At 40.3% G+C, this 27993-nt stretch overlaps 1 long non-coding RNA gene across 1 annotated transcript; it reads left to right on the forward strand.

Moving 5' to 3' along the window:
* The first annotated feature begins 52 nt into the window (after positions 1-52).
* LOC128313274 (uncharacterized) lies at positions 53-27578 on the forward strand. Its single transcript, XR_008293749.1, has 3 exons — positions 53-191; positions 16306-16613; positions 25438-27578. It is a non-coding gene; the product is annotated as an uncharacterized LOC128313274 (long non-coding RNA).
* Positions 27579-27993: the final 415 nt, after the last annotated feature.

Raw genomic sequence — 27993 nt, forward strand, 5'->3', positions numbered from 1 at the left:
AAGCGTAGCAAAGTACTGGGCGGTCACTGATGACGCGAGACGCTGCTGCCGAGTCACCGCTGCGAAGAGTCTGGGAGAGAAAGAGCCGGCTGACCCTGGAAGCCTACGAACTTTGGTTCCGCTTGCGGGGGAGGAGGAAGCTGAGCTACCAGGAAGCCGCGGGGCCACCTGAAGAGAGCCGAGCTATCAAGGTATAGAAAGACGTGGGTGAGGCGAGGCAGGTGGGGGCTGGGAATTAATACAGAAAAATCTCGAGCTGTTTCCAGTCGTGTTTGAAACTTTAGCTTTCTCTAGGCTAACTTCAGGAACATGCTCCAAGCGGTCTTGGAGTCTACAGTTTTATAGTATCTTTGCAAGGTGTTTTTTAGAGTTAGAGGATGATACAGAAGAATATATTTCAAACGCAGGACAACCGCTCAACGTCCTGCTTTGGATAATCATTTAAACTCTCAGGGCCTCAGTTTCCTCGTATGTAAAAACAAAGGATTTGTACTAGTGAACGCTAAAACTCTTTAAAGAGTGGGCTATGTCTCCATAACCAATAACCTGAGCCAAAGACCGTCTACCCAGACATTACCTGGCTTGATAAATAATTATGAACACCTAACACAAATATTTTCCACGTGAACGGTGAAAAGAGCCGTGATATTTTGGCTCATTTAAAGGAAAAGTGACCCACCTAAACTAAAATCCTTCACGTAGATTGGCGGCAAAGAAGTCCTGAAAGTTAATAAAGCACAGCACCTGGCGGGATGCCAAACAGAACTGAACTAACCAAATCTTAAGTTTAGAACCTGTCATAGGAGGTTGCTCTTTTTTCCTCAGACAGCCACTTTCATGCAGAGATTTCAAAACATTTTACAAAAATTGAATTCAGGAGCACAATTTTGCTCTTGAACTATTCGGGCTTAACAAGTGACAAAGGCCAGGGGGCGTGATAAAGTAATTATCATTTACTATTATTAAACATTGATATCACATTGTTTATAAAAGCATCTTCCTATGTGTGACCCAGTGTGACCCTCCTACCAACCTCCTAAATCAGATTAGTCAAGGATAAGTAACTTAGTTTTACAAATAAGGAGACTGAGGCTCAGAGAAACTATTAATATAGAAACCCTCCCTCCCCCCTCCCCCACTCTGATTCAGCTATATGGTGCCACTTCCTGAATTAGAAAAGAGTATACACACACACACACACTGACTCCCACACTCAGGGTGGAATCAACCCAAATGGTCTGGGGAGCAGAAACCTCATGGAATTCAGTTGCCTCATCTCCCCCTCAATGCACTACTGTGCAGTGCAACCTTGGATCACACAGCTTGTAGGTAGTAGCATAAAACTAGAACATAATGATGTTGCAAGGCATATTCCTCTGAAGTATAGCTAGGCATGAACACATGCTAAAGAACAGTTTTGGACTCCCTCAAAAGTAAGGAATTTGCAGGTCACAAAGCAATTAAAGTATTTTGTTTGCAACATCACAAATATTTGTTTAGAGGTTGAATTTAAGTGTTTATACCACTGCAAACCACAAAAGAAAAATTAAACTATTCTTAAGAAAGAGGAAGGAACTTTTTTAGTACCATGCCAAATGGCAGAGCATTAAAGAGAATACAGCAGACATTATGAGATGTAAACCCCCTCCATGTTTCTTTTTTACTTTTATTACCTTTATAATTACCAAACTCCTCCTCCAATGAAACTAAAAAATAGGGGCGCCTGGGTGGCTCAGTTGGTTAAGCGTCCGACTTCGGCTCAGGTCATGATTTCACAGTTTGAGTTTGAGCCCTGCATCGGGCTCTGTGCTGACAGATCAGAGCCTGGAGCCTGCCTCGGATTCTGTGTCTCTGTCTCTCTCTGCCCCTAACCCACTCACATTCTGTCTCTGTCTCAAAAATAAATAAACATTTTAAAAAAAATTTAATTCAATAAAAGCAATTGACTTAATATATAGTGTGGACATCATTATCCTAAGAGTTTTGGTTTCCGTGGTTAGCATTTAAAGGTTAAGAAGACTGGGGCGCCTGGGTGGCTCAGTCAGTTAAGCGGCCAACTTCGGCTCAGGTCATGATCTTGCATTCCCTGAGTTCGAGCTCCACGTCGGGCTCTGTGCTGACAGCTCGGAGCCTGGAGCCTGCTTCTGTGTCTCCCTCTTTTTCTGCCCCTCCCCCATTCACGCTCTGTCTCTGCCTTTCAAAAATGAATAAGTGTTAAAAAATTTTTGAAAAAAGTTTGGGAAGACTTACTCCCCATCTAATCAAGCATAATCTCTAGTTTCAGGTAGGTTACAGCACGTGAATAAAATGGAGTACTATGCTGCTAATAAAAATGAAGCTATAGCTCTATCTTTATTATCATGGTATGACAGGTGTTTTTGAACATTACAAAATGGTTTTATAATAATATTGCAAAAAAAGCGTATATATACATAGAAAAAAGTTGAAGGATAAAACTAAAATGCGAAAATGGTTATTTTTGGATGGTGGGATTATATAGGATTTGTATATTATGATGTTTTGTTTTTGCAATGAGCATAATGTACATTTTGGGAAAAAAAGACTTACATTTTGAAAAAAAAAGTTTTTACAAAATAATGCAGTTTTATAGATCCAAATGTTAAAGGAGATCTTTGTTTTTATTTCTTTATTTTAACATTTATTTATAGTTTTGGTAATCTCTACACTCAGTGTGGGGCTCAAACTCATGACCCTGAGATCAAGAGTTACATGCTCGTCTTCCGACTGAACCAGCCAAGCACCCCAGGAGATTTTTGTTTTTAAAACGGCAACATCCCAAAAATTAACTAAACTTTTAGGAAGAGAGAATGGCTGGGAGAAAAGATCATTATTTTTATAGTTTTGTTTATTATTGAAAAACTCATATGCTCCAATTTAACAAATAATAACAACAACAAAAAACAAAACTAAAGATGCATCAGCCAGGAGTCAGACATTCGGATGGCAGTCCTGGCTGGGTTACTAACTTTGTGCTGTAATCAGGGTATTTAACATCTCTGGGCCTGTTACTTCAGCTGGCCCTGAAGTATTTGAGAATAAATACTTTATAAATATTAACATACATTATTTAATATATAAGTATTATGAATGCTTTCTTTATGACTAGACTTATTCCAAAATGGATTTACAGTGGCTTAATTTCCAGAGGGATCAAATGTGTGAAAACACTTTGAAAAGTATGAAGGATTTTGCGAACATAAGTATAAAACAGTTTTTATGCCACCATACAATTCATCTCAACCATTTCTTGATTGTCCACTACCAAGTAACAGTAGTGCATTGTGTCTTACAATTTACAAAAGTGTTTTTATATACAGTTATTCATTTGCTCCTCACCTGTCATGAGCTTGTAAACCATGCGGGCATTATAGCATAGTAGTTAAAAGTGTTGGTTTCTGGTGCTAGACTGCCTGGGTTTAAAATGCTGCTCTTCCTTGGGTGCCTGGGTGGCTTAGTCAGTTGAATGTCCAACTTGATTTTGGCTCAAGTCGTGGTCTTCTCGTGCCTGAAATCGAGCCCTGCATCAGGCTCTGTGCTGATAGCTCAGAGCCTACTTGAGATTCTCTCTCTCTCCCTCCATCTCTCTCTGCCCCTCCTCTGCTCGAGTGTGCTCTCTCTCTCTCAAAATAAATCAACTTCTTAAAAAATTTTTAAATGCTGCTCTTCCTTTATTGTATGACCTGTAGAAAATTAGTAAACATCTCTGAGGATTTCTGAACCTCAGTGTACCTGTCTATAAAATGGAGTTAATGAGAGTAGTAGCATTGGCACCTTAAGGCTGGTATAATAATCAAATGAGCCGATACACTTAAAGTACTTAGAACAGTGGCAGGCACGTGGTAAGGGCTCAATAAATAGGAGATGTCTTTAGGATAAATATTATCTTACTTTTAGCATAGTTTCCAGGTAAGAAACTTGGCCACTATCACTGCTCTGTGTGCATACTGCCTCTGTAAAAGCTTACTGCAGAACAAGTGCTGAATGCCGTTTTCACTTTTTACTTTTGTGTGTGTTTGTGTGCGTGTGTTTAATTTTAAAAATTTTTTTAAATGTTCATTTAATTTTTGATAAAGACAGAGCACAAATGGAGGAGGGTCAGAGAGAGACGGAGACACAGAATCCGAAGCAGGCTCCAGGCTCTGTGCTATTAGCACAGATCCTAATATGGGGCTCAAACCCACGAACTGTGAGATCATGACCCGAGCCGAAGTCGGACGCTTAACTGACTGAGCCACCCAGGTGCCCCTTATTTTTTTTTTTTTTTTTTTTAGTGTTTATTTATTTTTTGAGAGAGAGAGACAAAGAGACGAAGAGACAGCATACAAGCTGGGGAGGGGCAGAGAGAGAGGGAGATATAGAATCTGAAGCAGACTCCAGGCTCTGAGCTGTCAGCACAGAGCCCAACGCGGGGCTCAAACTGACAAACTGTAAGATCATGACCTGAGCTGAAGTCGGACACTTAACTGACTGAGCCACCCACGCGCCCCCTTTTTTTTTTTTTTTTTTTTTTTGGTAGAAGTGAACGTTTTTTTCAAATTTCCTTTGATTTGCCAAAACGGGTACTAATGTAGGTCATTCATAAAATCGAAGTGGCCTAATGTGAACTTTTGAAAAGTGAGGGGTAACTATATATCTTTTAGCCTATATAATAATCATTTAATAAATATATTGCCTGAGTGTACTACACCACACTGTCCTGGGTGCACAGAATCTGTTATAGACATTTCATTTTTTTTTCATGTTTATTTATTTTCCAGAGAGAGAGTCAGAGACAGAACATGATCAGGGGAGCAGCAGAGAGAGAGAGGGAGACAAAGAATCCGAAGCAGGCTCCAGGCTCTAAGCTGTCACCACAGAGCCTGACTTGTGGCTTGAACTCACAGACCATGAGATCATGACCTGAGCTGAAGTCAGAAGCTTAACTGACAGAGCCACCCAGGCACCCTTGTTATTGTCATTTCAATAGAGACTGCCCTACCCTCTTTATCTCATTAAAGAAAACTAGATTTTTTAAAAATCCTCCAATACATAGAAATATCAATATTACCACTCAGGAGATAAATGATAGTTCCAAAAGAAGCAGAAAAATGAGAGGTCACTGGGCGCCAGAGCTGAGAAAGAAGTCTTTTGGAAGACATGGCATATCAACTGGAATCGTGGTATCAGAGAGAACCCTCTTTTGGAGGCTTAGTTGCAGTGGGGTTCTTAAATGACAGTATCAGCAGCTGAAGCCATAAGACCTTTACAGCAGATAGGGAAAACTCTCCCTACAGAAATGTGGTCAGCGTCTTTCACAAGGAATTCTTCGTGCTTCTCCACATGCCAGAGATCTCAGCTGAGAAAGGAGAGGGAAGGAGATCCAACCCTGTCGGAAACAGTGACGTGTGTCAAGGAGGTGGCTCCACTTGTTTGAATCACCTGAGTCTATAAATAAGCCTGAGAGTCAGAAAGAAATTAGTCCCTCTGTTTATGTAATGTTTTCACAAAGAGCATTTTTACAGTTCTTTTAGGCATGGTGCCTAATCACAATTTATCCTGGCTTGAGAAAAGTTTAGGAATTAATCTTTTAGTTGTGGCAAAAGAGCTAGAAGTGATGTAAAATTGAAATTCTAATAGCCAACTCCATACACCCTTTGGCCTTGTACCAAGACCATTAGGAAATCTATATGCCCCTTGAAACTAAAGATCAAAACGCATACGATACAAGGTTCAGCCCAGCTCCTTCTTTGATTTAGAGATTTAAAAGAGGCAGTCCTGGGGTATCTGGGTGGTTCAGTTGGTTAGGTGTCCGAATTCAGCTCAGGTCATGATCTAATGGTTTGGGTTCAAGCCCCTCACCCGGCTCTATGCTGATCGCTCAGAGCCTGGAGCCTGCTTCGGATTCTGTGTTCCCTCTCTATCTCTCTCTCTCTCTCTCTCTGCCCATCCCCCACTTATACTTGCTCTCTCTCTCTCTCTCTCTCTCAAAAGTAAATATTAAAAAAAAATTTTTTTTTAAGAGGCAGTCCTGGGTGCCTGGGTGGCTCAGTGGGTTAAACGTCTGACTTTGACTCAGGTCATGATCTTAGGGTTTGTGAGTTCAAGCCCCACGTTGGGCTCTGTGCTGGCAGCTCAGAGCCTGCTTGGGATTCTCATTCTGTCCTCTCTCTCTGCCCCTTCCCCACTTGCACTTTTTCTCTCTCTCTCTCCCAAAATAAATAAATACAAATTGAAAGGAAAAAAAAAAGGCAGTCCAGAGTTTGCCAATGGAGATGTTTTATGTCATCCTGGTTTTGTAAATCATTCTATATTATGTTGGCACTTTTAGAGTAAAAACTCTTACCAGATAAGAGGTTGCAACCAACTCAAACCCCAACTTGAGGAAGTGGTGCCATTCTCTAGTCTAGGGAAGACAAAACTGTGGCCACCAGAGAAGGATGCAGCACCCAGAAAGTCAGCAGGGCTTCTGACTCATTTCCTACTCAAGTAATTCTATTTCCTTTATACAAGCACCATCATTTGCCTAGAAGTTTCCATGGTAAGGAAGGTTTTGTTTGAACAAACACGGTTTTGTTTTATGTGCCTAGCCCCATCCTTACTCCTCTAAAATCAGGCAGTTCTGCAGTTTGCTTTAAAGTTAGCCTTGGGGCACCTGGGTGGCTCAGTCAGTCCTTCTTCAGCTCAGGTCATGATCTCATAGTTCATGAGTTCGAGCCCCACATCGAGCTGTGTGCTGACAGCTCAGAGCCTAGAGCCCGCTTCGGGTTCTGTGTCTCCTCTCTCTGTGTCCCTCCGTGCTTGTGCTCTCTCTCTCTCAAAAATAAATATACGAACACACACCCACACACACACACACACACACACATAGTTAAAAAGTAATTAAAATTAATTTGGCATTTTGCTGTGAACCAAAAACTGCTCTAAAACATAAAGGTTATTAAAAAGAAAACCAAACAAAATGCCAGTTGTACAAGAAACAATAATCTGACCATCTTGTTTTCTCACCCTCTCCTTTATCCCATAGAATCACTAATATTTAGTCCACTAGAACTCAGCAAATAGAAACTGAAAAGGAAACTAATATTTATTGAGCACCTAATAAGTGCTAAAGGGCTTTACATAAATTCTTTTAATTTTCATTATTGTCCCCATTTTATAGAGGAGAAAAAGGAGGCTCACAGCTAGTAAGTGGCAGAACTCAGACATACAGGATTCCACTGATTTCCTAACAATGCCTTTTCTTCACTCTGTGTTGCATTCTTTCTTTAAAATACTTTTTTTATTTTATTTTTTAATGTTTATTTATTTTTGAGAAAGAGCAAGCAGGGGAGGGGCAGAGAGAGAGGGAGACACAGAATGCAAAACAGGCTTCAGGCTCTGAGCTGTCAGCACAGAACCCAATGTGGGGCTCAAACTCATGAACCACAACATCATGACCTGAGCCGAAGTTGAACACTTAACCAACTGAGCCATCCAGGCACCCCATTCTTTAAAATACTCTTTTTTTTTTTTTTTTAAGTAGGCTTCATGCCCAGCATGGAGTCCAAAATAGGGCTTGAACCCATGACCCTGAGATCAAGACCTGAGCTGAGATCAAGAGTAAAATACTCATGGGCTCCTGTGCAGCTCAGTTGATTGAGACTCTGGATTTTGGCTTAGGTCATGATCTCGTGATTCATGGGTTCAATCCCTGTGTTGGGCTCTGTGCTGATTGCATGGAGCCTGTGTGGGAGTCTCTCTCTCCCCCTCTCTCTTTGCCCTTCCCCCACTTGTGCTTTGTCTCCCTCTCTCTCAAAATAAATAAACTTAAAAAAAAAAAAAAAGAATAGGACATTTAACCAACTGACCCACCCAGGTGCTCCTAAAATACTCATTTTTAAAAAGACACATATTCCTCTAGTTTCTTTGCACTTCCATGCACATCTGACAGAAGGTACCATTTACCAAAAGTCTTATAGCTAGTAAGTGGGTAGGATTTAAATACACACCATTCCGTCTCCCTGGAAAAAGTGATCATTATGAGAGAAGTAAGGATCCAAGAGAAAACAAGAGTTTATTGACTATAATTAATAAAATTATTTAGGTCAGGAATCTTCATCTAAGAATTATAGAAGTTTCAGAGACAGGAATAATTATATGTGTATGCATGGACACACATATACATTATTACAGACAGAGAACCAGAGACTTTAAGGGATGGAAGAGGTTGTAAATGAGAACACTTCAGACTCACACACAAGTAGCCACATTAACATTTGTGCTGAAGAGCCCTGATTCCCAGGCAATTAATTAATCCAAGACCAAGGAATTTTGTGGTTTTCTTGAGGATTTCAAGTCTCCGGTTAAGATCTTCAAAATCAACTTCCTCAGAACCACAAGGGTCAATGGATAGGCTTGCTTGAGGTTTTTCATCAGGCAAATCAGGAGGCATAAAGTTATCAAAACCCATCTTGGATCTTGATTCTGGCTTTGGAGAAGTTGGGAGGTTGAATCCTGTACCTGTTCATTTCAATAAATATAATTAAAAGTCACAATAATACAGCCTTCCAGAAAGAAATCCCAGCCTCAAAGGCGGTAGACTATTATTACTTTTGAGAGGGCAGCATATAATCTGGCTGGAAAACTAGACAACTCCCCCGTCATGCAAATGGTGGTAGTGGTGACATTTTGTTGGCCCTTGCTTCAAAAGCAATCTGGACTTCTAAAAAAGGCACAGTTTTTCAAACTATGTGCCATGATTACTGTGATGGTTGTTTTAAAATTTTTTCTGTGTTAAAGATCTGAGATCTATATCCACTTTGAAAACTGTTAGCTACTATAAAGGAACCCACTGTACTCCTGGTAAGTCACTAATAACCTTCTGTCACCTATGGAGGAATAGTCTTATAAGAATTGAAAAATCTTGGGGTGCCTGGGTGGCTCAGTTGGTTAAGCGTCCACCTGTGGCTCAGGTCATGATCTTGCGGTTCATGAGTTCGAGCCCCGCGTCGGGCTCTGTGCTGACAGCTCAGAGCCTGGAGCCTGCTTCAAATTCTGTGTCTCCATCTCTCTCTGTCCGTTCCCCACTTGTGCTCTGTCTCTCTCTATCAAAAATAAATAAAATGTAAAAAAAATTTTTGAAGAATTGAAAAATCTTCAGTGAGTAGTAAGCAGTTCCAGCTTCTACCAGCATTCCCTATACTTACTAGGAAACAGTGAAGGACACAAATCACTCTTCTTATAGGAGTCATTCTGAAAGAAAAAATACCGCTGGGTTGTGATTGGTCTGAGCGCCAAACACATATTTTGTTCACAGTAAGCCTTCAATAAATATTTCATAAAATTAACTTATCACAGTCCAGCTTCCTTCTTGTGAAGGTGAAGTTTCTATTTATGCCTTCTGGAAATTAGCCTTAGGAGCAACTATGAGTTTTGCTGCTTTTGTCACCTGTGGTCACATACAAGAAACAGGAAATCTTAAAGTCTGGAGATGCTACTTGTGAAAGATGATTCAGTTTAATAAAGTCTGAGGACTCTTTCTCCAAGAAATGGCAAGGAGAAAACAACAGGCAGGAAGAAGGAACTGTTAGAGATGAGAAGGTTTAGGAGATATATCAACCAAATACAATGTGTAGATCTTTGGTCCTGATTTCAATAAAATAACTATAAAATGCATTTTTGAGATAATCAGCAAAATTTTTCAAAGTTTATTTATTTAGAGAGACAACCAGTGGGGGAGGGGCAGAGAGAGAGGGAGGACAGAGGATTGGAAGCAGGCCCTGTGCTGACAGCAGAGAGCCCGATGTGGGGCCTGAACTCAAGAACGTGAGATTATGACCTGAGCCAAAGTTGGACATTTAACCGACTGAGCCGCTCAGGCACCCTAGCAATTAGCAAAATCTAATGTGGATTGAGTATTATATTATAGTAAGAAATTATTTTTCATTGTACTGAGCATCATAATGGCATGGCATTTTTTTATATTATAAAAACAAAAGGTATGTGTTAGAGATATTTACAGAAATATTTACAGGTGAAATTATATGATGTCTGAGATTTGCTCTAAATTCCTCCTTCCCCACAGGGGTGCCTGGGTGGCACAATTGGTTAAGCGTCTGACTCTTGGTTTCAGCTCAGGTCATGATCTCATGGTTTTGTGAGTTCAAGCCCTTAGCCCTTAGTCAGGGGCTCCAGGGCTCCGTGCTATCAGTGCGGAGCCTGCTTGGGATTCTCTGTCTCTCTCTCTCTCTCTGCCCCTTCTCCACTTGTGCTCTCTTTGTCTCTCTAAAAATAAATAAATAAACTTTTAAAAAATAAAAATAAAAGATAAATTCCTTCTCCACCCCCAAATAAAAGTGTCAGGAAGAGAGAAAAGAAGAGAAGCAGAAACTGATAACTTTAAAACCAAGTGATGGGTATATGGAAGTTCATTGTATTATTACCTCTAATTTTCAATATGTTTAAAGTTTCCATAATAAAGTTTTCTTTGTTTTCTTTTTTTAAGTTTTTATTTTAATTCCAGTTAATATACAGTGATATATTAGTTTCAGGTGTACAATGTAGGGATTCATCAAGTCCGTATATCACCAGATACTCATCACGACAAGTGTACTCCTTAACCTCCATCACCTATTTAACCCATACCACACCTCCCTCCCCTCTGGTAACCATCAGTTTTTTTCTCTATATTTAAGAGTCTGTTTCTTTCTTTTTTTTTTTTTTTAAGTTTATTTATTTAAGAGTACATGCGCACGAGCAGGGGTGGGACAGAGAAAGATAGGGAGAAAAAGAATCCCAAGTAGGCTTTGTGCTGTCAATGTGGAGCCCAACATGCGTCTCAATCCCACAAACCTTGGGATCATGACCTGAGCTAAAATCAAGAGTGAGATGCTTAACTGAGTGAGCCACCCAGGCACCTCAATTCTTTCTTATTTTAAATCAGAGGACTTGCATTCCAAGACTGGAAGCTGAGCAATTCACAAGGTGTCATTCAGATAAATAATTTCAACAAAGAAAATCAGAGTTAAATTATGTCTGAAACATAAAATCTTAAAAAAAGAGTTTCATAGGGACACCTGGGTGGCTCAGTTGATTGAGTGTCCAACTTCAGCTCAGGTCATGATCTCACAGCTCGTGGGTTCGAGCCCCGCTTCAGAGTCTGCGCTGACAGCTCAGAACCTGGAGCCTGCTTTGGACTCTCTCTCTTTCTCTCTCTCTCTGCCCCTCCCCCACTTGTACTCTCTCTCTCTTTCCCTCTCTCTCTCTCTCAAAAATAAATAAACATTAAAAATTTAAAAAAGAGTTTCATGGGGTCAGAAATATCTTGCAAGTTTAAAAGAATAAGACCATTTCTCTTTATTCATACTGAAGGAACAGAGTACAGAGAATTAATGTCTATGGCTCTTTAGCTTTTACTTATTTGACTTCTCTAGATTTATGTCTACCAAGTTTTGAGATCTTTATACTATTTTCAATAAGAGAAGACAACTGTTTCCCCTACATATAAATTAAATATTGAAATATGTGTCTGAATCATTGTACATGAAAGACTTTCAAATTTGTCCAGCTCATAAAAATGTTCCTTGCAGTCCATATTGTGGTATTGTCAAGAGATTGATAAAAGACTACAGGCCTATTTTCCTATGAGTTCAGCATAAAAACACATCAATTGGGGAGCCTGCGTGGCTCAGTCTCTTAAACCTCTTAAGCGTCCGACTTTGACTGAGGTCATGATCTCATAATTCGTGAGTTTGAGCCCTACATTGGGCTGTGTGCTCACAGCTCAGAGCCTGGAGCCAGCTTCAGATTCTGTGTCTCACTCTCTCTCTCTGCCCCTCCCCTGCTCATGCTCGGTCTCTCTCTCTCTCTCAAAAGTAAATAAACATTAAAAAAAAAAAAATCAAATGTCAGCTAAATGACTGCAAATATGCCCCCTAGCCTTAAAAAACATCACTAAGATTTTTCTACCATTCAAAAGGCCCATGTAGAAATATATTTTAACACTACTGGTAGTCCCATCCCAGAATCAGTTTCCCTCTCTGTACTGACCTGTCTTTCAGGAGGAAGGGGTAAAAAACAAGAGGCTGGGGGTCTCACAGGAAAGGGTCCCAGTGCAGATATTGGTGATGCCTCAAGTGGATCACCAGTTCCTGCTAAAGTTCCACCTGCTCTGTCAACAGCACCTTTCTTAACATCCTCAGTAAATCCAATACTGACCAGGTCTGCCAGGGCTTCCACCTAAGGCAAGAGGGTAAGAGTCACATTGTGTTCTCAACTTATCACACATTTGTTTATCACGTACCTACTAGATGCCAAACATTCTTAGAAGCACAGGGGAGGAAATGGTGAGCAAGGAGACATGGTTCCTGCCCTCATGAAGTTCATACTTTAATGTAAGTTAAGTTGATGACAGATAAAGCAATCAAGCTTCTGACCCATACCAACTTCTTTCTCTCTCTTTCAAAGACTATATTTTGAGTGCCTATGCGGTCAGACATTGTAGTACATCAATGATTAGGAACCGCACATAAACATGCACAGGTAGGTCTACAAGAACATTTATCAAACTTGAGCAGTGGTAAACTCTGAATTTATTCATTCTTTTGACAAAAATCTATTGACAGTGCTAGGGATGCTACAGTGGACAAAACAGATAAAAGTCCCTGTCCTCATACAACTGATATTCCAGTGGAAGAAATAGATAATAAACAAAATCACTAAGTGAACTATATAGTATGTTAGAGTTAAGAGCAATAGAGAAAAAACATAAAGCAGAGAAGAGGGAAGAGGTTGACATTTTGGAGACAATAGCTGAGAAGTGACTCACAGAGAACACACAAGTACAGACCTGAAGGAAGTGAGGGAAGGACGGGGAAGATAGCTAAAGAACACAGAGTACTGGAAGTACAAAGGTTCTGAGGTGGGAACCAGCATGTGTGCTTGAAGAAGCACAAAGAGGCCAGTGTGTCTGAGGCAGAGTAAATAAGGGGAAGAGTAGAGACAATGAGGCCAGACAGAAGAGGTGAGAGTGCATTTCCTCCTTCATCACAGGAAAGTTGCTGCCTGTTACTCGTAAGTGAATTAAAAAGACATTGTAAGGGTTTAAAAGAAGAGGAGTAACGTGATCTGACTTAGGTATTAACCAGATCTCTGTTATATTGGATCAATTAATGGGGAAGAGGAGTAGAAGCAGGAAAACCAGTTAAGAGGGTATTGCCGTCATTCAGGCAAGAGATTAGGTTAGATCAAAGTACCGTCAATGGAGGTGGTGAGAAGTGGCAGAATTCTGGATATATTTAGAAGGTAGAGTGACCAAGATTTGCTGAAAATTGGTTGGGGGCTAGGTAGGGGTTGAGAGAAGGGGTAGAGTCAAGGAAGATATCAAGATTTTGCCCTAGCATAGAATTGCCATGAACTGTAAGAAGGAGTAGGTCCATGAAAGGGATGAGAGCACTTTTCGACATGTTAAGTTTGAGATGCCTCTGAAACATCCACGTGAAGATGTCAAGAAAGTGGATGGATTTATCAGTCTGGAGTTCGTATCAACCTAGAGCTCTTAGCTAGTGATGGAGATATGGAAGTCTTCACCATAAACATGGGATTGAAAACCATGACGTAGGATGAAATCACCTAAAGAATAGAGAAGAAAGGGAAAAGTCTAGAGACTGAGCCCTTGGGCACATCTCTAGTGGTATTTCATGTGGCTTTTACTTCTTCAAAGTTCTTTTCTGTATTGTCTAAGTTTGTACAATATGTCCTTTTTCAACAAACCATGTAACTCTTTGGAAGAGGGGAAAAAAAGGAGTATAAGAGTCCTAGCAGGAAACAATCAGCAAAACCTCAGAAAAGTGTGCCCCTTAACACTACCCAACTTGTTACATGCCTCTTCAGCAATTCAAAGGCATTAGGGGAAATCCCTCTTGTCCTAAAACCCTCCATGACCACCTTTTAGAAGCTTAGACTACCTTGAGTGATGATGACGATGATGATGATGATGATGATGATGATGATGATGGTGATAGAAAGCAAAACTTGATTACATTGGCTAAGTGCCAGGCATTGCATTTAACTTCTTTATTCATATTAGCATGTTTAATCATCTCAACAAATTATGAGATTTGGTGATAACTATTAACTCTTATTATCCCCCTTCTTAAAGTCCAGAGAACTGAGTCTTTGAAAGGGTGAGTCACTTGCCTGAGGTCTCATGGTTAATAAATGGTGAATCTAGGATCTGAATATGGGTCATTTCACTACTGAACTCATACTCTTAACACCAAAATATAGTGCCTTATACTACACTATAAAATTGAGATCTTAAGAAGTAAAAAAGCTTTACACACTTCCGTGTGTGTGTGTGCGTGCGCACATGTGTTTGGGTGTTTTTTTTTCCCAATATATGAAATTTATTGTCAAATTGGTTTCCATACAACACCCAGTGCTCATCCCAAAAGGTGCCCTCCTCAATACTCATCACCCACCCTCCCCGCCTTCCCACCCCCCATCAACCCTCAGTTTGTTCTCAGGTTTTAAGAGTCTCTTATGCTTTGGCTCTCTCCCACTATAACCTCTTTTTTTTTTTTTCCTTCCCCTCTCCCATGGGTTTCTGTTAAGTTTCTCAGGATCCACATAAGAGTGAAAACATATGGTATCTGTCTTTCTCTGTATGGCTTATTTCACTTAGCATCACACTCTCCAGTTCCATCCACGTTGCTACAAAGGGCCATATTTCATTCTTTCTCATTGCCACGTAGTACTCCATTGTGTATATAAACCACAATTTCTTTATCCATTCATCAGTTGATGGACATTTAGGCTCTTTCCGTAATTTGGCTATTGTTGAGAGTGCTGCTGTAAACATTGGGGTCCAAGTGCCCCTATGCATCAGTACTCCTGTATCCCTTGGGTAAATTCCTAGCAGTGCTATTGCTGGGTCATAGGGTAGGTCTATTTTTAATTTTTTGAGGAACCTCCACACTGTTTTCCAGAGCGGCTGCACCAATTTGCATTCCCACCAACAGTGCAAGAGGGTTACTGTTTCTTCACATCCTCTCCAGCATCTATAGTCTCCTGATTTGTTCATTTTGGCCACTCTGACTGGCGTGAGGTGATATCTGAGTGTGGTTTTGATTTGTATTTCCCTGATGAGGAGCGACGTTGAGCATCTTTTCATGTGCCTGTTGGCCATCCGGATGTCTTCTTTAGAGAAGTGTCTATTCATGTTTTCTGCCCATTTCTTCACTGGGTTATTTGTTTTTCGGGTGTGGAGTTTGGTGAGCTCTTTATAGATTTTGGATGCTAGCCCTTTGTCCGATATGTCACTTGCAAATATCTTTTCCCGTTCCGTTGGTTGCCTTTTAGTTTTGTTGGTTGTTTCCTTTGCTGTGCAGAAGCTTTTTATCTTCATAAGGTCCCAGTAATTCACTTTTGCTTTTAATTCCCTTGCCTTTGGGGATGTGTCGAGTAGGAAATTGCTATGGCTGAGGTCAGAGAGGTCTTTTCCTGCTTTCTCCTCTAGGGTTTTGATGGTTTCCTGTCTCACATTCAGGTCCTTTATCCATTTTGAGTTTATTTTTGTGAATGGTGTGAGAAAGTGGTCTAATTTCAATCTTCTGCATGTTGCTGTCCAGTTCTCCCAGCATCATTTGTTAAAGAGACTGTCTTTTTTCCATTGGATGTTTTTTCCTGCTTTGTCAAAGATGAGTTGGCCATACGTTTGTGGGTCTAGTTCTGGGGTTTCTATTCTATTCCATTGGTCTGTGTGTCTGTTTTTGTGCCATGGGTGTTTGTTTTTAACACACTTGTAAGTATAATACTTAAGGTATCTTCATCCTTGTTTTCTACCCTATTGTTACCAACTTATAAGGGTCATGTGATAGCAGAAGTCAAGCTCTGTTAGGAAAAGTATGTGGGTGGAGAAAAGGTGCAAATGCACCTGCTTTACAATCCTGGCAGAGCTACTCTGGAAGCCACATTCCTAAGTAGAAAACAGATCTTCTGGTGCACAATAAAAATCTCAGCTTTAAGTCCATTCTTTGTTCTTGAAAGTATTCACTGTAATGGTTGCCGTGGATTTATATGGCACATTATAGTTCTTAGCAATTTCTGTCAGGTACTATTCTACTACAACCTGGGGTAGAGTAGTCACATTTAATTTTACACATTAGCTGCAAGATAAAGAGCATAACAGAATTTGGTCACACACATATCCACAAACTCAGAAACAAAAAGAGTTGAGGTGGTCTTTCACCTCTAAATCACTGTCCTTTATTTTTCTAGTATCTGTTCTGTAAAAGTACAATTAAAAACTTTTTTTTTTTAATTTAGGAGGTGCCCTGCTTATATCATAAAGACAGCCTGATCCTGGGGAGAAAGAATCTCAATCTTTGAAAATAAGAGGAAGAAAATAAACCTAAGAAAAAATACTTTAAATTGAAAGTTCTGATTTTGGAAGTATTTGAATTATGTCAAAGGCGATATTCAACATACTCAGCAACCAGTACAGCAAGGCACCATCCAGTCAGAATGGACACCCTGAAACAACTCTGAAACACCACCAGCCTGAAACAACACTGCGGCTAGATCTCTGTGTCTCAGCTGAATGTCAGTCCTGAATTATACTGTGTGGTCATGATGTAAGATGTTCAAAAGTTGAAGCTTCTAAATTTATAAACTTCTTTCATATTACTAGGCCAGTTACATTTAGGAAAATGTATGCTTTCTTCGTAAAGAAATAATCTCAGATTGCTTGACACTAGCTTTTTTATAAAGATCTGAGTTCCCTAGTCCAAAATGTTTAAACAGGTTATTCTGCCTCCAACGTGTTTGGGTGGCTCAGTTGGTTAAGTGTCTGACTTTTGGTTTCAGCTTGGGTTATGATCTCATGGTTCGTGGGTTTGAGCCCCACATTAGGCTCCACGCTGTCAGTGTGGGATTCTCTTTTTCCCCTCTCTCTCTGACCCTCCCCTGCTTGTTCTCTCTCCCTCTCTGTCTCTCTCTCTCAAAAATAAATAAATATTTTTAAAAGTTTTAATGTTTATTTTTTAGAGACACAGAGACAGTGCAAGTGGGGGAGGGGCAGAGAAGAGAGAGAGAGAGAGAGAGAGAGAGAGAGAGAGAGAGAGAGAGAGAGAGAAAGAATCCCGGACAGGCTCTGCGCTGCCAGCTCAGAGCCTGACACAGGGCTCAACCCCAGGAAACTGTGAGATCATCACCTGAGCTGAAACCAAGAGTTGGACGCTTAAGTGACTAAGCCTCCCAGGTGCCCCAAGACTTATTTCTAAACATCTTTCAGTCTGCACAAAATTATGCATTCTGAGTTTGTTTATATTTGCTTTTCCTGTATTTCTTGGCTTAGAAAAATGTGTGTCTCTGGAAATGTGTCTACCTGAGAGGTGACAGTTCCGATCTCATTGGTTCGACACAGTTGAGCATATTCTTGGCTGTACTTTGCACACAGCTGATTAGATACCTGAAGCAAACCATCGCCAAGAAAAAAATAAAGGTGAAATCCATCAAGTTATGGCAAATTTGAAGATGAAGAACCACGAAAAGAGCAAAAATCACTTTCATCTTATCTCATTGGAATTACATTCTATTAGCACCAAAACAACAGCAATAGCAACAGAACAAGTGTTTTGTTCTTAAGTATCTGATAAATGTGAAACTTAAAACTTCTAATTCTAAATACCTTATAAATTATGACTCCTGTCTCCACACGAAAGAAATCCACTGTCAAATTTTGCTTTATTTTTTTAGGTAAGGTTTATTATTTTTTTCTACCATTGCCATTTAAAAAAATTTTTTTTAATGTTCATTTATTTTTGAGAGACAGAATGTGAGCAGGGGAGGGTCAGAGAGAGAGGAAGACACAGAATCTGAAGCAGACTCCAGGCTCTGAGCTGTCAGCACAGACCCTGACGTGGGGCTTGAACCCACGAACTGTGAGATCATGACCTTAGCTAAAGTCGGACACTTAACCAGCTGAGCTACCCAGGTGCCCCTCTACCACTGCCATTTTTTTTAAGTATTTTTTCACTTACACACTAACAGCAGAAAATATTTCTATGGTTGTCCTTTAAGAGAAAAAAGGATTCCTCTAAGTAATCCTACAATTCTAAACAAGTAGCAAGAGTGATACTCTCACCTACAGTTGTGGCACAGGCAGTGAAAACTTATCAAACTTACTATCTTCAACTCAGGCACCTCTGACTGGAGGTGAGGAGTTGCCCAGATTAGTGTAGATACAGATTAGGTCAGACCAGAATCCAGTTCCCTAAGAGGAACACAAAGTTATGCAACACAGAGCTTTATGTTTCCATCTTTTCCCTACTTCAAAGATAGTCCATGGACAATGTTCGAAATATATTATCAAATAATTCTTTTTTTTAAGTTGATTTATTTTGAGAGAGACAAAGATGGCACAAATAGGGGAGGGGCAGGGAGAGAGGGAGAGAGAGAGAATCCCAAGCAGGCTCATCACCGTCAGCATGGAGCCTGACATGGGGCTCAATTCCACAAACTCCAAGATGATGATCTGAGCCAAAATCAAGAGTCAGATGCTCAACCGACTGAGCCACCCAGACACTGCTAATGTTAAATAATTTTTAAGTGAAATTACAATATATACCAATATATACAATTACAGTATATACACATAGGTATATATAACTATATATATATATATATACCCACACTGTGTGTGTATGTGTTTATACACACATAGATAAATAAAGAAATACATATATGTACTGAAAGAAATGTACCAAAATTCTTATCTCTAGATTTGGTGATTATGGGTTCTTTTTTTGTCTGTATTTCACCACTCCTCTACAAACTCAAGGGGAAAAAAGATAACTATATGGTTCTTTTTTAAGAACAACTTTAATTATTTAAGGCATCTCTACACCTAACAAACTTAAGACCCCACGCTCAAGAGTTGCATGCTGTTCCCACTGAGCCAGCTAGGTTCCCCAACAACCATATGGTTCTAAACATGGCTCCTTGGACTACCATATTCTCTTCAAACAGCACTACTTCTTCTATAAAAATTAGAGACAAAGTTCTTTGGCATAGTACCAGCAAGTTAGAGTGTACTCTCCCCCTCACTAGGTGCGGGGATGCCTTCTCACTCCTTTGAGCCTGAAAAATGTGCAAGTTCAATAGGTCTTACTTTGTGGCCTGGATCAAGCTGAACCAAGCCAGCAAAAGGTCACAATACAGCTCCAGGATCTCCATGGATCCTCTGTGGTAGTCTTCTCAGATAACATGTTCCACTTGGATCCGAGCTCGTTCATCTTTCCCATTAGCCAGATAGTCAGCAATCTCTTTCCTGGCTCTCTGGGCCTGCTCAGCTGCAGCACAAAGCACACGTATAGGAAAGTGCATGTATGGGGGCTTCTGGGTGGCTCAGTTAGTTGAGCCTCCGGCTTCAGCTCAGATTGCGATGTCCCGGTTCTTGGGTTTGAGCCCTGCGTCAGGCTGTGTGCTGACAGCTCAAAGCCTGGAGCCTGCTTTGGCTTCTGTGTCTCCCTCTCTCTCTCTACCCCTCCCCTGCTCGTGCTCTGTCTCTTTCAAAAAATAAAACATTGAAAAAAATTAAAAAAAAAGAAAATTAAAAAAAGAAAAGTGCATGTACAAAGAGAAGTTTATTGAATAAAAAAGGCAGGTGACACGATAGTGTGAAACTGTTTTTATAAAAACAATAAAAAATATATACCATATGTGCACATATGAAGTTATCAATGTTTTGCACTAGGCTACGGTTCTCAAAGTGTCATCCCCAGATCAGCAACGCCAGTATCACCTGAGATTCTGTTAGAAATGCAGATTCTTGGAGCCCACTGAATCAGAAACTCTGAAAGTGAACCCATAAATCTGTGTTTGAACAAGCCCTCCAATTTTGACACCTGTTGAAGGTTAAGAATTGCTCTAGGGGGTGTTCTGTCAGGTGATCTTTGTTTTATCCTTTCAGCTAGCCTTGCTTTTCTAAAATGTCCCATAGTGAACATTTCTTATATTTGTAATAAAAATATTATTTAAAAAAGAAGAATAGGGGATCCTGGGTAGCTCAGCCAGTTGAGCATCTGACTGTTGATTTGGCCCAGGTCATGATCTCACGGTTTGTGGGATGGAGCCCTGCAGCCTGACACTGACAGCACAAAGCCTGCTTGAGATTCTCTTGCTCCCCCTCTTTCTACCCCTTCTCCCCCTCAAAATAAATAAGCTTAGGGGCGCCTGGGTGGCGCAGTCGGTTAAGCGTCTGACTTCAGCCAGGTCACGATCTCGCGGTCCGTGAGTTTGAGCCCCGCGTCGGGCTCTGGGCTGATGGCTCGGAGCCTGGAGCCTGTTTCCGATTCTGTGTCTCCCTCTCTCTCTGCCCCTCCCCTGTTCATGCTCTGTCTCTCTCTGTCCCAAAAATAAATAAACGTTGAAAAAAAAATAAATTAAAATAATAAAATAAAATAAATAAGCTTAAAAAATAAAAATAAGAAAATAAAGAAGAATGCATGAAGTGCTCTATATTTAGAAAACTGTTCTTGGGGCGCCTGGGTGGTTCAGTCGGTTAAGCAACGGACTCGTGATTTTGGCTTAGGTCATGATCTCACGGTTTGGGAGTTTGAGCCATGCATTGGACTCTGCACTGACAGAGGATCCCAGCCCGCTTGGGATCCTCTGTCCCCCTCTCCGCCCCTCTCCTGCTGACTCTCTTTCTCTCCAAAATAAATAAAATATTAAGACAAAAACTGTTCTCAAGGGTGCCTGGGTGGCTCAGTTGGTTAAGCGTCAGACTCTTTGGCTCAGGTTGTGATCTCAAGGTTGTGAGATCAAGTGCCACGTCAGGCTTCATACTGGGCATGAAGCCTGTTTAATATTCTTCCTCCCTCTCTCTGTCTCTCTCCCCCCCACCCCCCAATCACTTGTGGGTGTGGGTGTTTCATTTTATCCTATAACACCTGTGTGAGGTGTTATTTGCATTTTACAGTTGAGAAAATTGAGATTCTAAGAGGTTAAATGGCTTGCCCATGGTCACACGATTAAGAGTAACTGGTTGAATTAGAACATGGCCAAATCTTCAGACTGTAAGCGCCTATGCTTTCTCACCATATTATGCCAATAAAATGAACAAGTAGAGTAATGCTGGGGACGTAACAAATGTAGCCTGTCCCAGGCCAATCCACCGAGATAAGTCTTACCACCTTGTATTATCAACTGATGACTGAGCCTGGGGAAACAGACTTTTCACAAGTCAGGAAAACCTGAGCCTCTAAATTATGTAACCTGTCTGTTCACTGAGTTATACTCACCTCCTAATCACGAAAAGACAGAGTTACTCTCTGCAAGCAAATCTTGACATGAGACTACATTTAAATCTGAAATAAACACAAATCTCAGTGCTTGAAAGGTTGCTTAGCCGAGTACAAAGGAGGAAAATGTTCTCTGTTCTAGACATCACAGGGAAAAGAAATTATAGTGGAATTGGACTTGTTTCAGATAAATACTGAACTGTTGTTACACCATTACTAATATTAGGAAACATTTATTGTGTGCCCAGGTTATAGTTTGTGTTACAAATAGATCCCTGGAATGATAGAAAACCAAGATCATTATCTCCCTTTAAAGAGGAGTAAGTTTAGTTAAGGAGGGCTAATTTGCTTTATATACCTCAAATCACTCAGGCACTCCCAAGTTTAAATTAAATTTGTTAAAAGAAGATATAATTTATCTGGATAATAATATGTGTCACTGGATTGCCAGGATCTAATAAAAGGACATGTGAGCATGCAGTTTAAAATTCACAAGCTCAGGGCGCCTGGATGGCTCAGTCGGTTGAGCATCTGACTTTGGCTCAGGTCATGATCTTACAGTTCATGAGTTCAAACCCCACAGTGGGCTCTGTGCTGACAGCTCAGAGCCTGGATCCTGCTTCAGATTCTGTGTGTCTGTCTCTCTGTGGCCCTCCTCCACTTGTGCTCTGTCTCTTTCTCAAAAATAAATAAACATAAGAACAAATTTTTAAAAATACAAACTTCAAGCTGTATTACAAAGCTGTAATCATCAAGACAGTATGGTGCTGGCACAAGAACAGACACTCAGATAGATGGAACAGAATAGAGAACCCAGAAATGGACCCACAAACATATGCCCAACTAATCTTTGACAAAGCAGGAAACAATATTCAATGGAATAAAGACAGTCTCTTCAGCAAGTAGTGCTGGGAAAACTTGACAGTGACATGCAGAAAAGTGAACCTGGACCACTTTCTTACACCATACACAAAAATAAATTCAAAATGGATGAAAAACCTAAATGTAAGACAGGAAGCCATCAAAATCCTTGAGGAGAAAGCAGGCAAAAACCTCTTTGACCTTGGCCATAGCAACTTTTTACTCAACATGTTTCCCGAGGCAAGGGAGACAAAAGCAAAAATGAACTATTGGGGCCTCATCAAAATAAAATCTTCTGCACAGCAAAGGAAACAATCAGCAAAACTAAAAGGCAACCAACAGAATGGGAGAAGATATTTGCAAACGACTTATCAGACAAAGATCCAAAATCTATAAAGAACTTACCAAACTCAACACCTAAAAAAACAAATAATCCAGTGAATAAATGGGCAAAATACATGAATAGACACTTCTCTAAAGAAAACATCCAGATGGCCGGGGTTAGTATCCAACATCTATAAAGAACTTACCAAACTCAACACCTAAAACAAATAATCCAGTGAAGAAATGGGCAAAAGACATGAATAGACACTTATCCAAAGAAGACATCCAGATGGCCAACCGACACATGAAACAATGCTCAACATCGCTCATTATCAGGGAAATACAAATCAAAACCACCACGAGATACCACCTCACACCTGTCAGAATGGCTAACGTTAACAACTCAGGCAACCACAGATGTTGGTGAGGATGCGGAGAGGATCTCTTTTGCATTGCTGGTGGGAATGCAAGCTGGTGCAGCCACTCTGGAAAACAGTATGGAGGTTCCTCAAAAAAATTAAAAATAAAACTACCCTATGACCCAGCAATTGTACTACTAGGTATTTATCCAAGGGATACAGGTATGCTGTTTTGAAGGGGCACATGCACCCCAATGTTTATAGCAGCGCTATCAACGATAGCCAAAGTATGGAAACAGCCCAAATGTCCGTTGATGGATGAATGGATAAAGAAGATGTGGTATACATATACAATGGAGTATTACTAGATAATCAAAAATAATGAAATCTTGCCATTTGCAACTACATGGATGGAACTAGAGGGTATTATGCTAAGCAAAATTAGAGAAAGACAAATATCATATGAGGACTTTAAGACACAGAACAGATGAACATAAGGGAAGGGAAGCAAAAATAATATAACGGGGAGGGGGACAAAACATAAGAGACTCTTAAATATGGAGAACAAACAGAGGGTTACTAGAGCGGATGTGGGAGGGGGGGTGGGCTAAATGGGTAAGGGGCACTAAGGAATCTACTCCTGAAATCACTGTTGCACTAAATGCTAACTTGAATGTAAATTTTAAAAATAAATTAAATAAAAATTAAAAAGAAAGTGTAATTACATGGGGTGCCTGAGTGGCTCAGCCAGCTAAGTATGTGACTCTTGATTTCAGCTCAGGTCATGATATGATGGTTCCTGGGACTGAGCCCCGCATTGGGTTCTGGGCTGACAATACAGCACCTGCTTGGGTTTCTCTTTCCCTCTTTCTCTCTCTCTCTCTCCCTCAAAATAAATAAATAAATTTAAAAATTAAAAAAAAACCAAATTTTAAAAAATAAATAAAATTCACAAGTTCTGTGTACACCATCAATCATCGTCATTTTCATGGTAAAAATGATGGGTACCATTGAGTTTGCCTAAATTTCATTTGTGCATTTTTCTTAGGCCCTCCCTGTTATCTAATGAATGCCCAAAAATCTATCTGGAAGTTTGAGTAACAGCTGCCTCTCCACCAATAGATTATAGTAATTCGAGTAAGTAGTGCTATTTATGGAGCACTCAGAAAACTGTATGCACACACAATACTTATTTTACCTGAATCCCCCTCATAATCAGAGATCATTGGTTTTTCAGTTTATTGAGGGGTTAATGGCTCATGTGACTCACTGAAATGAGGAAAGAGCAAAAGGCAACAGAAAATAAGTTGAATTTAAAGAAAGAAGACAAAACTTGTCAGCTACTACTTCCACTCATGGGTGTAATTCTACTTGAGTCGTCACCTGACAGAAGAAATAGCTCCCTCCCCTCCCCTCCCCTTCCCTTCCCTTCCCTTCCCGTGTGTTTAAAAAAAGGTAAGGAAGCCCTTCCAGAAAAATGTGTCCAGCAGCTCAGACTTAATAGCTATTGCACATTTGAAGAGGCTTGACTAGATAAAGTTCTCTGCTATGGTGAAGAAAAGTCCAGTAATCTGGACATTGTTTTACATTTTAAATCTTTGGAAACTTCTTTTTAAATTATACTTCTTATTTTGGGATAATTGTACATTCATATGCAGTTTGTAAGAAGCAATACAGAGAGATCCAGAGTAATTTTTACTCCGTTTCTGGTGGTGATAACATTTTGCACAACCAAAATACTGATATTTAAAAAAAAATTTTTTTTAATGTTCATTTCTTATTGAGAGGGATAGAGCACGAGCTGGGGAGGGGCAGATAGGGAGACACAGAATCTGAAGCAGGCTCCAGGCTCTGAGCGGTCGGCACAGAGCCTGACGTGGGGCTTGAACCCACAGAGTGTGAGATCATGACCTGAACTGAAGTTGGTCCCTTAACCAACTGAGCCATGCAGGCACCCCCCAAAATACTGATATTGATACAATCAAGATACAGAATAGTCTTTGGAAACTTTTACATGATTTAAATTTTTTTAAGTGTTTATTTTTGAGACAGAGAGAGACAGAGCATGAGCAGGGGAGGGGCAGAGAGAGAGGGAGACACAGAATTCCAAGCAGGCTCCAGACTCGGAGCTGTCAGCACAGAGCCCGACATAGAGCTCTAACTCAGAGTGAGATCATGACCTGAGCTGAAGTTGGCCGCTTAACCAACTGAGCCACCCAGGCACCCCTTAAGTGATTTTTTTAAAGTTTATTTATTTTGAGAGAGAGAGTGGGAGCATGAGTGGGGGAGGGGCAGAGAGAGAAGGAGAGAATCTCAAGCAGGTTCAGTGCCATTAGCGCAGAGCCTGATGTGGGGCTTGAGAGAGAGATCATGACCTGAGCCAAAACCAAGAGTCAGGACACATAACCAACTGGGCCATCTAGGTGCCCCAAACTTTTAAATGATTTGAGCACTATAATAATTTCCACAAGTCAGAAACATTCCTTTGAATTCTAAAATTGCTAAGTAATGTCTTAGGAGATATATGGGGTGTGGGAAGGTAGTGCTCAGTGATGACAGGCCACTTACTGTGCTGTCTAGAGTATTTACTCACTTTTCTTTTTTTCCAGGAGTTTTAGGCAATTGACAACCAGTTGCAAGTTGACCTGAAGGTGATCAGCTTTGAAGGCAGAGATGAACATGATTTCACCAGGAGGCACTGCAGGCAGCTTGCAAATCACCTTGCTGAGCCAGTTTTGCAGAGAAAGAGTTATCAATGTCATGGGGGCATTAGTTTTTCGACATTTACTTTATGCATTCAATAGGCCCCTGTAAGGAATTTCTGGCTGTTTGGCAGTGGCCTAAATGTACTTGCTTCTCTGTGGCCCAATTCCCCAGATACGATTCTTGCAATTCAAGTAAGGGTTAGTTAGGTTTCCTTCAGTTTATTCCAATCTATGTTCTGACTGCAACTTTTCGGAGTTCTTCAGGAAGTTTCTGACAAAAATGAAAGCCTTTGGCAAGTGTCTGAGGAAGTAGACAACAGATCAGGATTCCCCTCCCCAAAGGGTATATTAGTCACTTATGGAGAAATTCCAAGACCTCCTTGAAAATAAAACATTAATGAATATGAAGGGGGGATCCCCCATTGGAATCAGGAGAAAGCACATAACATGAAAATCATATGGAGGGGCGCCTGGGTGGCTCAGTCGGTTAGTGTCCGACTTCAGGTCATGATCTCACGGTTTGTGGGTTTGTCAAACCCAGCGTCAGACTCTGCTGACACCTCACAGCCTGGAGCCTGCTTCGGATTCTGTGCCTCCCTCTGTCTCTGCCCTGTCCCTGCTCGTGCTGTCTCGCTCTCAAAAATAAATAAACATTAAAAAAATTAAAAAGAAATAAAAATAAAAGCATGTAGAAATAAGGACACAGAATTGTTCAGAGAAATAGATAAAACAGAAGCTTGAAAACTGCACATTTCTACATTTGGACATCTAGAAAACTTCTGAAAAATAATCTAATACCAGGCACCAACACATTTCTAGGGAAAGCTAAATCTGCTAAGTATTTCTATAATTTCAACATATACTTGAGATGAATTGTTGTTTCTGCCATTGGCATCCAAAGATAAAGTTATTTCCCAAAATGGCACCCTTGCATGCTGAGCCATACAAGCAAAAAGACAGGACAGTATGAAAACCATCTATTTTTCTTGTGATGACACACGCGGTTTCCTAAACTGCCAGCACTTCTCTCTGGTTTGATCCCTTAATGTCAAAAAAGAGTTGGGATAGTTGTCTAAACTTCCCCTGCCATACTATAGGTCTAGAAAAATCAACAATGAGGAGCTAAGCAACACTGACAGAGCTGGTTTGAAACTCCTGCCTGCTTAGGGAGAAGAATAACTAGCTTAGCAGGGTTTTGTGGTCACTTGTTTTCCTTCCAAAGAGTAGCTCAAACTCTCCCATCACACAAATTCAATCTACACACATCAAAGAAATTCATTGGGAATCCAAGGAAAGAGAAGAGGTAGACAAAACAGACTGAAGTATAACTTTTCAGTTCCCAAATGTCTCAACTAGTTTAAAATTTTTCCTTTCATGGGGCAGGAAAGAAATTTTTTTAATGAAAAAAAAATCCTTTCACTTCATCACTTCTTAAAACCCCATGGAAATTAAACAAACAAACAAACTTGGTAAAAGAAAATGAAGGACTTTCAGATGAGAGAGACTGAAAACAGGTAATAAATAGGCAAAACTGGAGTAGAAATGAGGAATTGAGAGCAAAAATATTAGCAAGGAGAGTCTCCCAGTTCGAGGTATCTTTTTGAAATTTCATTCAAGAATTATTTTTTGAGCCAGTTACAGTGAATAAGACCCTGGGTTTACTTACTATAAATAACTTACATAGAGAATGATACAGATTCCAGACAATAATACAGATTTCTGGAGAAATGAGGTAACTTTTGGTTATTTTAGTGTCTTAAATCCAAAAACTATGTTAGTTTACTTATCACTAACATTCCTGTAAAACTGTCTCTATGGAGCTTCCTACTGTCAATATGTACAACCAGAGAAATGAAGATTGCTTGGAGTTCTAGAAGAGGATACAGCAGAGATATGACCCACTCTTTTGGGACTGCAGCATCAAACCAGGAAATCACCTGTGTCTCACCGATCAGAACATCCTGTGTTTTTTTAAAAATCAGACACACCTTTGTACTATGTAATCATGTTAATGGCTGGTAACCAAAAAATTCTTTTTGCTTGCATCTACCTGTGTCTGCTCTTTCAATTTTGTCTGAAACACTGGCTCTCTGAGAATGTGTCTTGATCTGGGAGAAAATGGCTATCCTTGAATACACCTGGATGATCCAAGGGTCTATCTTGGCCTGTTTTTTAAAATAATGATTTGAATTTATTGATATGGAAAAAATTGGCAAAGACAGCAGTACATGTATCATTTTCATGTAAAAAAGAGTATAGGCTTATTTATTTGTTTATCTTGGCAGTTTTAATGCCAATTTAGTGAGCTAAGCAATGAACTAGAAACCAGAATGCCAGTTAGTGCTAAAACGGAGTCACTGAGTGACCACAGGACTTCCTTCTTGGCCAAATTGAGGGAGAAGACAACTGTCATGAGTAATACTAATATCCTTGAAGCACGGCCCTCTGCTGATTTAGATG

Source organism: Acinonyx jubatus, chromosome E2 (assembly GCF_027475565.1).
Source record: "Acinonyx jubatus isolate Ajub_Pintada_27869175 chromosome E2, VMU_Ajub_asm_v1.0, whole genome shotgun sequence".
Lineage (NCBI taxonomy): Eukaryota > Metazoa > Chordata > Mammalia > Carnivora > Felidae > Acinonyx > Acinonyx jubatus.